General features: G+C 41.2%; 1 pseudogene; it reads right to left on the minus strand.

The window, feature by feature from the left end:
- Positions 1–4,332: 4,332 nt before the first annotated feature.
- On the minus strand, positions 4,333–4,973 carry LOC146723862 (uncharacterized; annotated as a pseudogene).
- Positions 4,974–15,891: the final 10,918 nt, after the last annotated feature.

Below are 15,891 nucleotides of genomic sequence, written 5' to 3' on the forward strand. Positions count from 1 at the left end.
AATCGGGGGGTGACGTCACGCGGGGGAAAGGGTCTTATCAGCAGATAAGCTTATCTTATCAGCTCAGGTTACCTGATAAGGGATCATGTTACCTGATAAGGGATCATGCTACCTGATATGTTTATAAACAAGATAAGATAAGCTTGAGCGATATCTAAGTTTTCGTAGAAAATCCAAGATAAGATAAGCGGATATCTAAGTTTTCATAAACAAGATAAGCGGCGTCTTTGAGCGATATCTAAGTTTTCATAAACAAGATAAGCGGCATCTTTGAGCGATATCTAAGTTTTTATAAATAAGATAAGCGGCGTCTTTGTAAAGTATCAAAGTTTGCCGATAAGATAAGCTAAGTTTTCGAATCCAAGATAAGCGGCGTCTTTGTAAGGTATCAAAGTTTTCGTAGAAAATCCAAGATAAGCGGCGTCTTTGTAAGGTATCAAAGTTTGCAGATAAGATAAAAATTCTACGAAGGGCTGCCGCAAAATCCAAGCTTGAGCGCCGACAAATAAATATGTATTACCCCAAGATAAGATAAAAATTCTGCGAATGGCTGCCGCATTTTAGATCCCGAGCGCCGACATTCAGATATCTATTACTAAGGGGGTTGCGTTTCTTCATCTAAATTTTCTCCGAAGATAAGATAAAAATTCTGCGAATGGCTGCCGCAAAATCCAAGCTTGGATCGATCGAGCGCCGACAATCAAGCGGGTTGATACGTATATTTCTAAGAAATATCAGCGGGGGCAAACGCAGGCTTCACAGGCTTGGATCCGACATGTCTTCGCAGGCTTGGATCCGACGTGTCTTGCGACGGGGTGAAATGGAATGGCGGCTTTATCTATGAATTTCTAAGAATTATCAGCGATATCTAAGTTTGCCGATAAGATAGCGCAAATATTTCTCGCGAATTAACAATTGCATCATACGTTGAAGAACAAAGGGATGATCGGGATATATAATGAGGACCGATGCAGCTGCCGGGTCATAGTACCACTGGCGAGCGCACGCTCTCTTCATTCGGAGTGCAGAATGTTTGTAATACTATCAAGTGCTTCCGACATTCTCAGTTTAAGTGCCGAACAGTTACAATATATTCCGAAGATTGTTTTACTGCAAAAGTGCGGATATTTCGTAGAGCATTTGTGGGACAAGCTTCCGGAGCATATCAAGACGGATCCGGAGGTTCAGACATATCGTCGCTGCCTCGAACATTACAATCGGCCGTGGATGCGAACGCATATTGACGGTCCAGCACCGATGATCAGGGATTGCAGCGAATGTCAGCGAAAATAGGCTGAGGTTAAAAGTGCGAATAAGTGCCAGACATAAAAAATGGAGAACGCGGTAAAAGATCATTCGAGGTGTTTTGAGAATGTTGAGAGATGGTATAGACATCTCGATGAATGCTATTATGATGAAAAAAAAGATGACTCGTTTCATTTTAAACGTGAAGCGGTGACTTCGGTTGTGCAATTCGTAAGAAATCGCGAACTTGGTGTGCAAAAACCGCATACAAGAGATGTTGCCTATTTCCTGGAAATGCACGAAGACATTTTAAAAGTGACTGGTGGGTTATCCAAATGCACCAGATCGTCTAAACGACACAAACGAGTCGCATGTTATCAGCGTCGCTACAAAAATTGTGCAGAATATTTCACTGTGGACAACCTTTATTTTGCCGACATGGATATTCCTTCACCATCGGTATCATGCAAAACACAATCATCTGATTATGATTCGGACCAAGAAATAGAGGAGTCAAATAGGAGAGAACCGAGACCATCACCATTGTCGTCATCATCATCATCATCGTCAGATTACTTGTTGCAACCTATTTATTTGTCTGATTAAATAGGTGTACAACATATGTGAAGAGTATGTCAACGTTTCTGAGAGTAGACATGTATATGACTTCGCGGAAGGTGTAAACATGTCGATAGTCAACAGCCGCTATTTTTGTTTCGGCGAAGATCATTTTTCGGAGATAATAGCAAATCTTTCGGAGATAATTGCATCATACGTTGAAGAACAAAGGGATGATCGGGGTATATAATGAGGACCGATGCCACTGCCGGGTCATAGTACGGTGACATTTGCGAGCATAGTAGTGAGTGAGTGAATAAATTGTTTTTGTGATAAAAAAAAATGGAGAACGCAGCGCGTAAGAGCGACGATGAGATGGAGGTGATCACAATCTCAGACGACGAGATTGAGATAATTACAATCTCCGACGACAGCGACAGCGACAGCGATGTGGCAATGTACGACCCCGACTATGACAGGGATGTGAATATCCTATTAGATGATATTGAGGAGATGGAGGTCGATATCGTACCCATCGTCGATGAAGATCAAGAGGATGATGATGATGGTGATGAAGAAGAAGAAGAAGAAGAGGAGGAAGAAGATTTGGACGACGATGGGTACGATAGCGAAAACGCTGTTCGGGAGTCGTGCCACTCGCACATGTATGACGTACGAGCAGTTGCATCCCTCGACGAACACACGAGGGTATGCACTGTAACGTCGTATGTCATGGCGTACGTCGCATTATGGGGGTCAGTGCGAATCTGTATGCCCTGTTTCATGAGAAACAGGGGCAGATTCATCTCGATCACAACCATCGAGAGCCACACGACATCGCGGTATGGTGACGCACCAGAACTGCGTTGCACCGATTGCCAGGGGAGGTTATACGTATTTTACCTGGCCAACACATGTCCCACCTGTCAAGGACGTGAGTATATATATATATATAATATGTCAAAAAAAATGACTATATTTTTAATTTAATAAATTTCTATGCACAGATGCCGAGTCTGATGACAGCGATGGGTGATGCGACCCCCTCTCTCGCTGCCGTCGCATAGATGCAACGCGCTGGCTCTCTCTTGTCGGCTCTCTCCGCTCACTCTCGCCGTCACCGTACAGAAGAATTATTTTATATTTTTTATATTTTTTATATTTTTATATTTTTATATTTTTTATATCTTATATTTTATATTTTATATTTTTATATTTTTATATTTTTTTATATTTCACATATATTATTTTTTATTTTTTATTTACACACACAGTAGAGAGGGTTTGGAGTCTTTAAATACCACGGAAGTGACGAACCGTGGGGTCCTTATCTCTACTGTAACACATGTACAAGTACACACGCACACACACACACGCACATACACATACATATGAGGTGTAAATCCGACCGGCAACCTCCACGTGGTACACCTCGAGTAATGCCAATGGCAGCGGTAATGTAATAATTAAGAATAAAGATATATATTCTTTATTAATATACCAGAATTTTATTAATTTAAAACTGTTTCCCTCCCTCGATATCCTTATAAAAAAAAAATGTACAAAAAAAATAATGAAAAAAAATAATGTACAAAAAATAATGAAAAAATAATGTACAAAATATAAAAAAAATGTATAAAAAAATAATGTACAAAAAAATAAAAAAAATATGTATAAAAAAATAATGAAAAAAAATCAATGTACAAAAAAAAATAATGTACAAAAATAATGAAAAAAATAATGTACAAAAAATAAAAAAAAATATGTATAAAAAAATAATGTACAAAAAAATTGAATAAAATATATATTTTATTAAAATAAAAAAATGTTTCCCCTCCTCTCCTTCGCATCGCTCTCCCGCTGCAACCGATCTCTCTCTCGACGCGAGCCACCGACTCTCTCGCCGCGAGCCGTCGACTCTCTCGCCACAGCATCGCTCTCGCCGCTGAATCAGAGCCGCGCGTTACCTCTCTCTCGCTCCGACGGGAGAGCGCGTATACCGCCGCGCGTTGCCTCTCTCTCTCGCTCCGACGGGAGAGCGCGTATACCGCCGCGCATTGCCTCTCTCTCTCGGTCCGACGGGAGAGCGCGTATACCGCCGCGCGTTGCCTCTCTCTCGCTCCGACGGGAGAGCGCGTATACCGCCGCGCGCTGCGTCTTCTCTCTCGAATGCGTGCGTCTTCTGTCTCTTAATGTCGCGTGCGCCTCGTAAGATAAAATTATCTGTTCTGCCGCAGCATGGATGTCTTATCTCGTAAGATAATAATATCGATTTTTTCTCGCTGAAAGCAGGCTTCAATGTCCTTGACAAGATAATTATCTCTCGCAAAGTATGTAACGGGTGGCGCGCAAATAAAGTACGCCATGATATATACATATAAGTATTTATTTGTCTTATATTTAATACATAATTATATATAAAGTTTTATTACATATTAAAAACTAAAGCCACCAGCTCGCAATCGACAAGTTGGTGCATGTCGAAGGCGTTGCTAGTGCGTATCGCATTCGGCAATTCTCTCGCATTCGTTACAGTGGATGCAATATTGGAGAATTGCGTATGTTTGATATCGACCGTTGCGATGAGCCTCGTCAATCGATCGAACATTATTTCGATGCATGAATCGAGCTCGAACATACGACGTAACGTCGATTCGACCATCATCATGCGCACGTCCGCCGATTCGAGACTTATGAGCTTGGTGTCGTTTATCTTGTGAAATCGCACTGTTAGCGGTCCGACACTTATGAAATTATACACATCGTTGCTGGGAGAGTCATTGTTCAGATAATTGTGAATAGCGTGACGTTGCTCGTAGAGTCCTTTCCACGTTTCGAAAGATAGTATTAGCTGTTTTCCCCGATGATCCTATGGCGATTTCCACGTAACTCGGCGGATCCACTCTGATGCCGATTTCGAGGAATTTGAATTCCGTGGCCGTCAATGCGTATCGTCTTCCAAGTATACGAACCGCACGAGACTCTAGCGAAACGCTGTAAAATTAGGAAAAAAAAATTAAAACTAAATTAGGAAAAAAGAAATTATAACTCGTAAAAAATATAAAAAAGAAAAGTATAAAATATAAAATATAAAATATAAAAAAAAGTTATACTTACTCGTCACATTTCTTCTCGCACGTTTCATCACGTCTCGGCATGTAGTAATTCATGCTGCTGCTTCTTTGAACCGAGGGTATTTAAAAAAAGTGAACCGACAGTCAGAACAGTCAACGAGACACTGATCGTATAAAAAGTACTAATAATCGAGTAACGATCATTTTTAAAATATTAGGAGAAGGGAATTTTTAGAAATATATCTGGAGGGAAAGACAAATATTTAAAAATATTAGGAGAAGGGATTTCTTAAAAATGTCTGGTGAGGGAAATAACAAAAAGTGGTAGGAGTAAAGGAATTCTTAGAAAAACAATTGCGTGAGAAATTTTTTAAAATATTAGAAGAAGGGGATTCTTAGAAATATATCTGGAGAAAAGACTAATATTTAAAAATATTATGAGAAAGGATTTCTTAGAAATATCTGGTGAGAGAAATAACAAAGAGAATAGTATATAAACAATATGTTTATTCAAAAAAACGGATGATCGTCTGATCCAAGTCTGGATTCTGCAGCTGACCACCAATTGAATAATTTAAATACATTTTGTAACGCGCAATTTTTTACATGTTTATTACACCGTAGAGTGGGATCTAATTTATGTGGGATTTAATTTATTTAATGCAGGGACATCTTCATATATGGCATCCAAGGTCTCAATGATGAAACCGCTGCTCGTATCGTCCACTATTTCGGCCAGCCATTCTCGCTTTGAGTCCTTTACATACACGAGAGAGGACTCTTCATCGTCTTCTTGTCATTTATCCAATATAGCTGACGCGATCAAGCGCTGAGCCATGCAGTATGAAAAAATTTTCCCTCCCCCCCTTGCAAGCTTTTGATGATGCCCGATTAACCCCCGAGGCCGGGCCCTTTCCGACTTTATAACACGCTCCATGGCAAAAAGGGGATGCGAAAAAAAAAAGTGCAAAGGGGTTTTCCTTTTTTCGGATTCCCTTTTTTTTTCCCCTTTTCGATAAATCGTTTTGTTTAGGAAAATCCTGAAAAGGCGACAAACGTTGGGCGACATGATCTCTTGAGGGGGTCAGTCGGGGGGTATTACTTTTTCTAACTCAGACATTCGCATCATCGTTTTTTTATCCTCCCCCCTTTTTTTACACGCGTATTTGTAAAAATTTTTTGGGGGATTTTCACAAACGTTGGTAAAAGGGGTTTTACTGGATTACGCGATGTGCTGATTTAAACATACGCAGTGGTTTTATTAGGTATTTCTCCTTTTTCCCCAAAATTTCCCAAAACTACATCCCCGTTTCGCTCTTGCCCCCTTTTTTTTTCGAGAAAAATAAAAAATCAAAAAAGGACCGTTTGTAAAAAACCGTGTGGGTGGGGCTGGGGTGAGATATCGTTTCCGTAATAATTTTTGCAGAAAAAACCCGGGGGGAAAGTGTATTTTAAAAATCGACCATCGTTTAATCGAATCCAATTCATATCGCGTACGGAAAAATCCGATTCAGATAGGGGTTTCACTTTTGGAATTACTTTTGGGCGAATCGACTGGGGAAATGATTTTTTTACGCCTGTCTCAACCCCAAAAATTTTCTTCGCGGTTTTTCCAGTTGAGTGCGGTTTTAAGGGGGCCCCCAAAACTTGGTCGTGCTGAAAAAAAGCGGGGGAAAATTCGGGTAGACCCCCCCGAGCGGAAAACCCTTTTCTAGGAAAAATTTCCCCTTTTCCCCAAAACGGCAGCATCGACAGCTTCTTAATCTCGCTCAAAAAACAAATGGGGGGATTCCCCATTGTTTTTGGAATATTTTGATACATGCTCCATTCAAAAACTCCTCAAAAATTTTTTGGCTTTTGGGGGGTCGTATTAGGAAAAAATCATGAGGGCCCTTTTAAAAAAAAAGGGTTTTTTTTAATCCTCGAAAAACCCCAACAACATGGGGGGCACAAAAAAATTAAAGTATTTTTTCAGTAGGGGGGCTTTTCCCACTTGTTTTTTCAAATCACGCTTCTATCGGATACATTTTTTTCATAGTTTTTTTACCCGACTTTTTCCCACTTTTCCCGTCCCCGGGTAAAACTCCCCACAACGAGTTTATAGCGAATTTGGGGGAAAAATGAATGCGACGCAATTATTTCCCAGCATCACTTTTGGGGGCCCCCCAATGGAGAGTTATCCCCCCGGTTTTCCCCCCGATGTAGAGGAAAATTTTCCCTACGGAACTATAAAAATCCTTTTTTTTTATGGGTTTTACTCGTCGCTGTACCCAAAATTTTTTTTTGGAAAAAATTGTATGTGGAGCTCAATTTGACGATGGGGATCTCAAAGCAGTTTTTCCCCATGTGAAAAACTCAGTCATTGGGTTAATGGCCCCGCACGGGAAATCCCCCCAAAAATTGTTTAAAAAGAAAATTTGACGAGGGGCTTTCTTCGTGGTTTTTTTTTTATATTAGCGAATATGTTTTTGCTGGTTTGATTGGGGTTTTTCGTGTCTTTATTCAAAAACGAGCATCCCCCGACAGGGTGGCCCGCCCTCGTAGGCAATTTAATGTTTTCTCTTCACCTTTGAAAACGACAACGTCCCTTTAATCAGTAAAAAGCGTACATTTAAATTTCAAATCCCCCCTAGGGGAAAACCCGGCAAAAAAAAGTTTCGGGCCCCGGGGTTTTTTCCCATATCTTATAAAAGGGGTGGTACCCTGGGGGAAAAATTTGTGTATCGGTGAACGAGTTTATCTTTTCGTAGGGACCCGCGGCACGTTAAAATCTATGGGGGGTAATTTTCCCGGGGATAATATAATCGCTATTTTGTTTGGGGCCTTTTTTGGGGTTTTTCAGTTTTCGATTCAAAAAAACCCAGCGGGGATCCAAGTTTTTTGGGTGCTAATTTTATTCTGTGGGAAATTATTTTGCTTTTTCATCGTATTTAATTAGCGCGGAGCACGAGGAAAATCGTCGAACCTTTACATAACAGCATTATGTTTTGGGGAAAAATGCCGTTTAAAAAAATTCAAATGCTTGAGTGTCTTTCTTTGGGAAAACGTAATTTCCGCTTTTTCTGTCCGTAGTAAATTATTTTTCGAAAAAAAACCCATTCATATGGTGAAAAGTTTAAAAAATTTCCGGGTCAGACCGTTCTTTAGTCCGCTCCCCAAAAACTGGGGCGGGGGAAAATGGTCGCCCAGGAGCTACTTTCCCGTCAATGTTAGATTAGCAAACTGTTGAAAAAAAAGGGGAAAAACGAAAGGGTCAGTTTTTAAAAATTTGCGGGGAAAAACTCGGGGAAAACTGAAGGGCAAAATTTTTTCCCCAAAAAGATCTCTGATTTTTACTTTTTAAAAGATTTTTTTGTAATTGTTTTCCCAAATTTTTCCCTATTCAAAATATCCCCCCCAATTTCCCCGGGGGGTTTAAAAAATTTTCCCAAAAAAAATGTGAAATAGATTGCGCTTTCCCCCTTTTTTGCAAGCCCCCCCCAAGGAGTGAAAGGGCCCCCCCGTGGTCAGATTTTTGATACCCCTCTATTTCCGCGCGCCATTTATTGGAAATTATTTCGCAAAAATGCCCTTTAAATAGGAATTGCATACGTTTTGCAAGTTGTAGCAAAGCACATTTGTGTTACCCTTTCGGCTTTTTTTAATTTTTTTTTGACGTTTTTTTTTCCCGCCCCCTTGTCCATATTTGGGAGGGGGAGGGACTTTCCCCGGCCTTCCCCGGCGATTTGGCGAGTATCTCTTAACTGACGTTGCGCGGTTTTTTGCGATTACCGCTTTTTTTAAAGCAGCCCCCCCGCCGACCAGGGGTCCCAGCGTGCCCAACTTGGGTTTTTAAAAAAAGGCCCCAAAAATCCGCCCCGTTTCGTCCGAAAGTACCCCCCTTTTCTTCGCCCCTTTTTTTAAAACCCATGCCGAGTTTTGGGTTTTGGGTTCTCGCGCCCCCAAAAACTGTGGCCCGGGGTCTTTAAACCCAGACTCGAGTTTTTTGCGACGATGCGAAGGGGTTTTTTTTTTCGGCGATCCTTATCCGCCCCGTTCTTTCCCCGGTTCGCGCTCCCCGGGGGGGGAAAAGGGGCGCCCCCCCATCGTTTTTCCAAAAAAAAACCCGGGGCCCAAAAAGAAGCCTTGAAACACCCTTTTTTCCAAAAAAGGCCTTTTTCCCAAACCCCCAAAAAAAACCCGGGGCCCCAAAAAAATTGGGAAGGGCCGGGGGAAAAAAAATTTTAAAAATCGACGGAAGTTTCGGGTTTAAAGGGAAAACCAAAAACCCGTGTGAAAAAGGGGGGCCCCCCCGGGAAAAGGGGGGGCCGCACGGGGGGCGTTTGAAAGTGTACGTTCTTAAATCCGCCCAAAAAACCGAAAAAATTTTTTTTTTTGGGGAAAAATTTTTTTACGCCGATTGACGAAAAAAGGTACTTTACATTTTCCCCAAAAAAAGTGACGTCATTTTCCCCCAGCGGGGAAAGGGATATCCAAATTCAATTTTTTTTTTTGTGAACCCTGGCTGCACAAAACAAGATACATAAGAAGACTTTCAAAAGGGGGGCCATCGAAAATTGACGCTTCTACTCTGTCAACATACCCCCAATCCGAAACATTTTTTACGCGAAACGCGAAAACCGCTTTAACCCCTTTTTAAACCCGGACGCCACCCAAAATTTTTTGCCGTTTTACAAAAAAACACGGGGGAAAACCGACATGGTAAAGAAAGATTTTTTTTAGTAGTTATGTGTACCCGTTGGGGAAAAAAAAAATGGATTTCTAGTGATAGACAGGGGGCAGTCGCTTACGAAAGGGGGGGTCAGAAAAAAAGGATTTTTTTTGAGTTCGCGATACCGCAGCCCCCTTAGTCGTCCCCCAAACAACCCCCCCCGGGGCGAAAAAAAAATCTAGGGGGGGTGCCGACAGGGGAAAAAAAAATTTTTTGGGGAGCTGAAAACTTTTTCCAAAAATTTTTCAAAGGGGCCCCCGAAAACGATCCCAAAAAAACCGCGCTCTAAAAACCGGGGAAAAATCATAAATAATATGCCTTTTCAAAACTATTTTAAAAAACCCTTTTCGAGCCGCCCACAAAAAATTTTGCCCAAACCGACGTTTTTGGTAAAAAAGAGCCCCCAACCCCGGGCCCCACGACGATGACGATGACGGTGTAAAAATCGACACACGGTTTTTGGGGGGGGGGGAAACCCAAAAAGAGAAAAACAAAGGTTTAAAAAGGGGGAAAAGGGGGAAAAAGATTAAAAAGAAAAATATAATTTCGAAGCCAGGGGAACCCTTTCCCCTTTCCGAAAACCCTTTACACCGAAAAAGGTTTTTACCTGTGATACCCAAAGCATTTTTCCCGTAGACGAAAATGTTTTCAAAACCCCGGGGTTAACCCCCCCCGAAATACCCCCTTTGACACTGGTTAAGATTTTGGGAAAGGTCAAAAAAATGAGCGAAGGTTTGGGGGGGGCCTTAGGACAAAAGAAAGGGGCGCTTCCTTGGGGTGATTAGAAAAAAGAAATTGATAAGGGGTCGGATTTTTATTCGGCGAGAAGAAATGCTTCCCAGCAAGCGATTCGATTTTGGACAAAAAAAAAAACCCCTTTAAAAACATAGGGGAAAACCGGTAATAAACCCCGGATTTTACAGTTGATTTTTAAAAAAAACCCCCTTTGATTTACCGGGGGACGATTTCCCAAAAATACAAGCAATATTATTGACGAAAAAAATGCAAAAAAGCAATTTGGGGCCAAAGGGGCGGTGTTTAAGGGAGGGGGGGGGAAAAACCCCAAAAAATATAATTGCCCCCCCCGTTGAGCGGGTGGAGACCAAAAAAATTTGGGGAGGAAAAACCCCCTTCAAAACGAAACCCCACAAAAAAGATTTTTACGGTACTGGGACGACCCTAACAACTAATGATCCCCCACGTTTTCTGGGACGCTTCGCCCCCAACTGGAAACCCCCGGAAAATAAAAAAGGGGATCCTTCGTCACAAAGAATGGGGGAAAAGCGGGATTTTTTAAAATTAAAAAAGCCCGAATCTATCAGTTCATCGCGTGCACTTTACAAAGCTTTTCAAAAAAATGTGTACAAAAAATTTTGGGGTTATTCGAGAGGAAATTTTATACAACCGGCGATTTTGGGCAAAACATGTGAGATTTCCCGTAAAAAGCTCTATGTCGCGCGCCCCAGATTTTGCGCAAATTTCGCGAAAATTCCGCCGTTTTTTGCGCAACTAGGGGGATCCGATGCCGCCCCAAAATTTTATTGGAAGGTGTTTTTTAAAAAAAATTGAGGGCCCAAAACAAAAAATTTTTAAAAAAGAATAAAGCAAACTGCGTTAAGAAGGATTTTACAACTTTTGGGGACTAGTTTAAAAAAAAATTTTTTCCTGCCCCAAAACCTATTTTAACCCCAAAAATCAAAGAGCGGTTGGCTCAGAAAGTTAAAAAAAATTTTTGAAATTCTAGAAGATTTGGTTTTCAAAAAAACAGCTCGTTTTAGCGTGCTACCAAAAAAAAGATGCTCAGGACCACCCGGAAAAACAGGAACGACCGGAAAAAGGTGGGAACGAAACCCGGGCTACATCGGGGGGACAAACCCATGCAAGCAGGGTCCCGAACGGGTACGCCAAGCCCCTTAAAAAGGGTTTCATAAAGGGGTATCAAAAAAATCAGTAAAGGGTTTTCGAACAGGTCAGGGGGGGTTTTACGATGAGTAAAAAAGCGGCTACGAACGGGGGACCGACGGGGAAAAAGGCTGAAAAAATTTAAAAGGGTTTTTGAATGGGGAAGGAGGGGAAAGGGGACAACGTGAACCCCGAAAGAACCCCGAAAAAAACTGGGAAACAACGGGGCCCCAACGTGAACAAACCCCCCCAAAAAACCTCGAAACAATTCAAAACAACCTCGAAACAACGTGAACAAACCCCCCAAAAAACCCCCCAAAAACCTTAAAAACCAAGTGAACGAACTTCAAGAAACCCCCAAAAAATAAAAACAACGTGAAAAACCTCGAAAGAACCCAAAAAACCCCCCAAACAAAATGGTAGAACGTGAAAAAACCCGAAAAAAAAGGGCACGAACGTGAACAAACAAAAATGAATAGTTGAAAAAAAACAACGGCAACTATTTTTGGGGAACGACGTTGGGGAAACGAGTTGCACCTCAGCGGAAAAAAAATTTCCCCCCAAAAATTCTAGGGGGAGGGGAAGATGATCTGGGGGGAAGCCGACATTGTCGAGATTTCGTCCTACTCCCTTTTTAAAAAGGGGGTTTTTAATTTCAAAAAACCGTCATCGATGTGTTAGCAAGTAGCGTGGGCTTACCACTTTAAGGTAAAGGAGGGAAAAAAAGGGAAAAAAACGCAAACGCTTTGGGGATAATTCGAGGGCAGCAGACTGTCCCCCTAACATGCAAACCATAACGGGAAGGAATTTACAACGCCGATGTGCAACGCTTATGCGAAAACAAATTTTAAAAAATTTGACATATTCAATTTTTGAAGGGGGTCGGTTTGTCGGGGATTCAATCGCCCCGCAAAGAAAAAATGTGGAAAAAGTTTACGTGAATGGGGGTTCAAATGGGGTTTTTAAAACTGCCAACCTCGTTCGGATTACACGGACGCAAGCATCGAAGATTGGGATCGACCCGCCGATTACCCCCCCCCATCGCCCCAAAAGATTCTTTTGGGACCGTTCAATTGTTTTTAAAAAAACGGGGGCCCCCGGGGGAAAAAAAAGTAGGTGATCGGTAGGTCAGCAAGTACAAAAAAATTTTTTTTTAAGGATTTCCGCCCCCCCAATTTTGGGCCCCCCAGGGGGTTTAAGATTTTAAGTGCGAACTAATCCCCCCAACCCTATCTACTCGAGGATTTCGCAAGACTCTATCCTTTTGGGGCGTTTTACGAGCAAAGAGCGGGGTCGCGCAAAATTTTCCGGGTGGTACCCCGTGGAGGGGAAAAAAATGCCGGGGGGGGGGGTGCGAGGTTTACGTGAAAATGGGGGGATTTTACTTCACAACCCGGGGGGGGGCAAAAAACCCAAGGGTTTTAAAAATTTTTAAAAAAAAGGGGGGGGAAACCCCGGGGGGAAAAAATAAAAAAACAAAAAAAAAACCTCAAAACAACCCACAAAAAAAAAAAAAAAAAAAAAAAAAAAAAAAGTAAATAAATTAATAAAAAATAATAAATTAAAAAAAATAAAAAATAAAATTAAATAAAAAATTTTTAAAAGGGTTATTCTATTTCCCCCACGGAAAAAGGGGTCGGTTGACTCGGGTTTCGACCCCCCGTTTGTCTGTAGGGCTTGGAGCAATTTTTGTTCCCTAGGGATAATTTTATGTAATTTGATTTATGCATACTGCGACCGTTTTTTCTTTTTTATCATTAAGGCAACGGTATAATCTTTTCGAATTTTTTAAAATAGCGCTGACGTTTTTTTTACACCTTTTGCCTTTTTGGCCCCTTTTTTAAATTTCCACCAAAAAAGCATAATTTTTGCTCAAAACCCAAAAAAAATTTTGGGCATTTTCGCGCCGTTATTTCTCTTTTCAAAACCCGGGCCCCCTTTTTTTCGCGAGGGTTTTTCCTGATTTTTGCGGTTTTTAACGTGGTTCGAACGAGAAAAATCCCCCGTTTAAAATTTTTAAAGGGGCACCCTTGCCCTTTTTAATTTTTATATTTAAAAAGTCCGTGTGGGGGTTTTTCATTTATCAACATACTTTTTTAAAAAAAAAAAAAAATTTAAAAGAAAATTTAATTAAAAATAATTTTTTTTTAAATATACACCGATCGCAATTATTTTTGCCCCGTTTTTTTTTCGTTTTGACTGACGAGGCGAGCAGTTTTTTTTTTGCACGCGAAAAACCCCAAAAGCTGTTTTGCCCTCACTTTTCACAGATTGACTTTGCCTGTACATCTTTTTTTTCCCCAAGACGAAAACGGGCGATGTTTCGTTCCGATGATGTAAAAGTTACGGAGTTTGTCTTTTTGGCTTTTTGAATTTTTTAATTTGATTCACACCCACGGGGGAAAATAAAATTTTTTTGGGGTTCAGAAATGTGGGTAATGGGGGATAGGAGGATTCTCTTTCCCCCAAAGGGCTTTGGGGGGGTCAGAGCGGCCACCCCCCCCCGGGCAAAAAAACCCCCCAATTTCCGCTGATCGACATTAACAACCGCTTCTTTGCCATAATTTTTTGGGAATTTGACAGGCCCCCCGGGCATTGAATTGTATTTTTTACATCAATGCAAATTTTATCCCGACAATGCCCAGCCGCATCGCGTTCTTGGAAAATCTTCTAAACGATGTGCGTGGGGGTCGATTAGCGGCGTGGGACCCTTTGGTACATCGGGCGTTTCGAAAAAATTTAAAGTTTTTTTGTTTTTTAAACTTTTTTTTGGCCCCGCTGGGACCGGACACAAAAATTTAAACCCTTGAAAACAGGTTAAATTTTTTTCCCGATTTTTCTGGGACATTTTTTCCCCTTTTTGACTACAATGTTGGGGGATTTTCCCCAAAAAAGAGCGGTTTAGTGGTTTGGGGTTAATTATCGCACCCCGGGGGGATACGGGGATCGAAACGGTTTCGGGTTTCGCGCCAAACGAGTTTTTTTCGGATTGGCCGCCCCCCGAATCCCCGCCATAGGGAGGGGTTCCCCCACAAAAATCCCCTGCAAAGGGGCAACCCCTTTTTTAACCCCCCAGTTTGCCTTTTTTCTCGAAAAAAGATTGTTAGTCCAAACGAGGACGCGGACCCCGGGACGGGTGCGTTTTCCAGCTTTTTTTTAAAAAAAAATTTTTTTTTTTTTTTGCAACCCCCCCTTTTCACCCCCCCTCCAAAATTTTTTTTTCCCCCCCCCCCAAATTTAGGCCCCAATTTTTTGGGGAGAAAACTCCCCAAAAGGGGCGGCTCAACGTTCTCCCTTTTTGAAAAATTTTTTTTTTTAACTTTTTTAAAAAAAAACTTTTTTGGGACCCCTAAATTTTTTTTTGCCCTCGAAGAAAAGGGGCGTCGCAGTGGGAATGGCCCGGGAGCGATCGGCCCATTATATTAAATTTTTCCCGAATTTTCCCTTTGGGGTGGGATGATATGCAATTGGGGTTTAAATTTTGGGGAAATATTTGTGGATATTAAACCCCCCGGGTAATTTTTAAAATACATAGATAAGGCCGCCGTTACCCTTTTTCCCCCGGGAAAAATTTTTTCCCCCTCGGGCCCCAAAAATGGATTTTTGTAGATCTTGCCAAAACAGTCGAACCCCCTTTTGGGCATGTTCCCAACCCCCTGATTGTCGGCAAACCGTTTTATAAATTTTTGAATTATCTTATCTTATCTTGGGTTTTTAAGAAAAATTAGAATCGGAAAAGATACCTTTTTTAAAGAAACTTTTTTGGAAATTTTAAGGGGAAAAATTAGATATTCAAAATTTTGGCGTCAGCTGGATTTTAAAAAGGAAAACGGCGGCGGGCCAAAATTGTAGAATTTTTAATCTTATTTACTTTTTATGAAAAATTAAATGCTCCCAAAAACGCCGCCCTTAAATTTTTTTTGGGTTTTTGAAAAAAAAAGATACCGGGTCAAAGGGCGCCGTTTCTTATTTTTTTTTTAAACATTTTCAGGTAAAATCCCCCCTTTTAGGGGGAAAAATTTTTTTCCCCCTTTTCAGGTAATAGACCCCTTATAAGGGAATTGATAGGGAAAAAAAAAATAGCATCTACAAAGACCCCCTCCCCCCCCCCGGGTTTGGGAAACCCCCCCCTTTACCCCCCCTCTCCACCGATTTCCCCCCCGCCCCCCAAAACCCCCCCCATTTTCCCGGGGGAAAATCCCCCGTTTTAAAATACACTGTGAATCAAATTAAAAAAAATTTTTAAATTGCAAACGACACTCCGTAAAAGTTTTACCCAAACATGGAACGAGAAAAAAGTTTCCCCCTAGTTTGGAAAAAAGAAAAAACGAAAATTTAATTTTTTACGGGAAAAAGAAAAAAAAGTGGACATTTCCCCTTTAAAAAAAATCGCGTTTGTAT

The sequence above is a fragment of the Nylanderia fulva genome, unplaced genomic scaffold (genome assembly GCF_048542155.1).
Source record: "Nylanderia fulva isolate GAGA-0341 unplaced genomic scaffold, ASM4854215v1 Scaffold163, whole genome shotgun sequence".
Taxonomy (NCBI): Eukaryota; Metazoa; Arthropoda; class Insecta; order Hymenoptera; family Formicidae; genus Nylanderia; species Nylanderia fulva.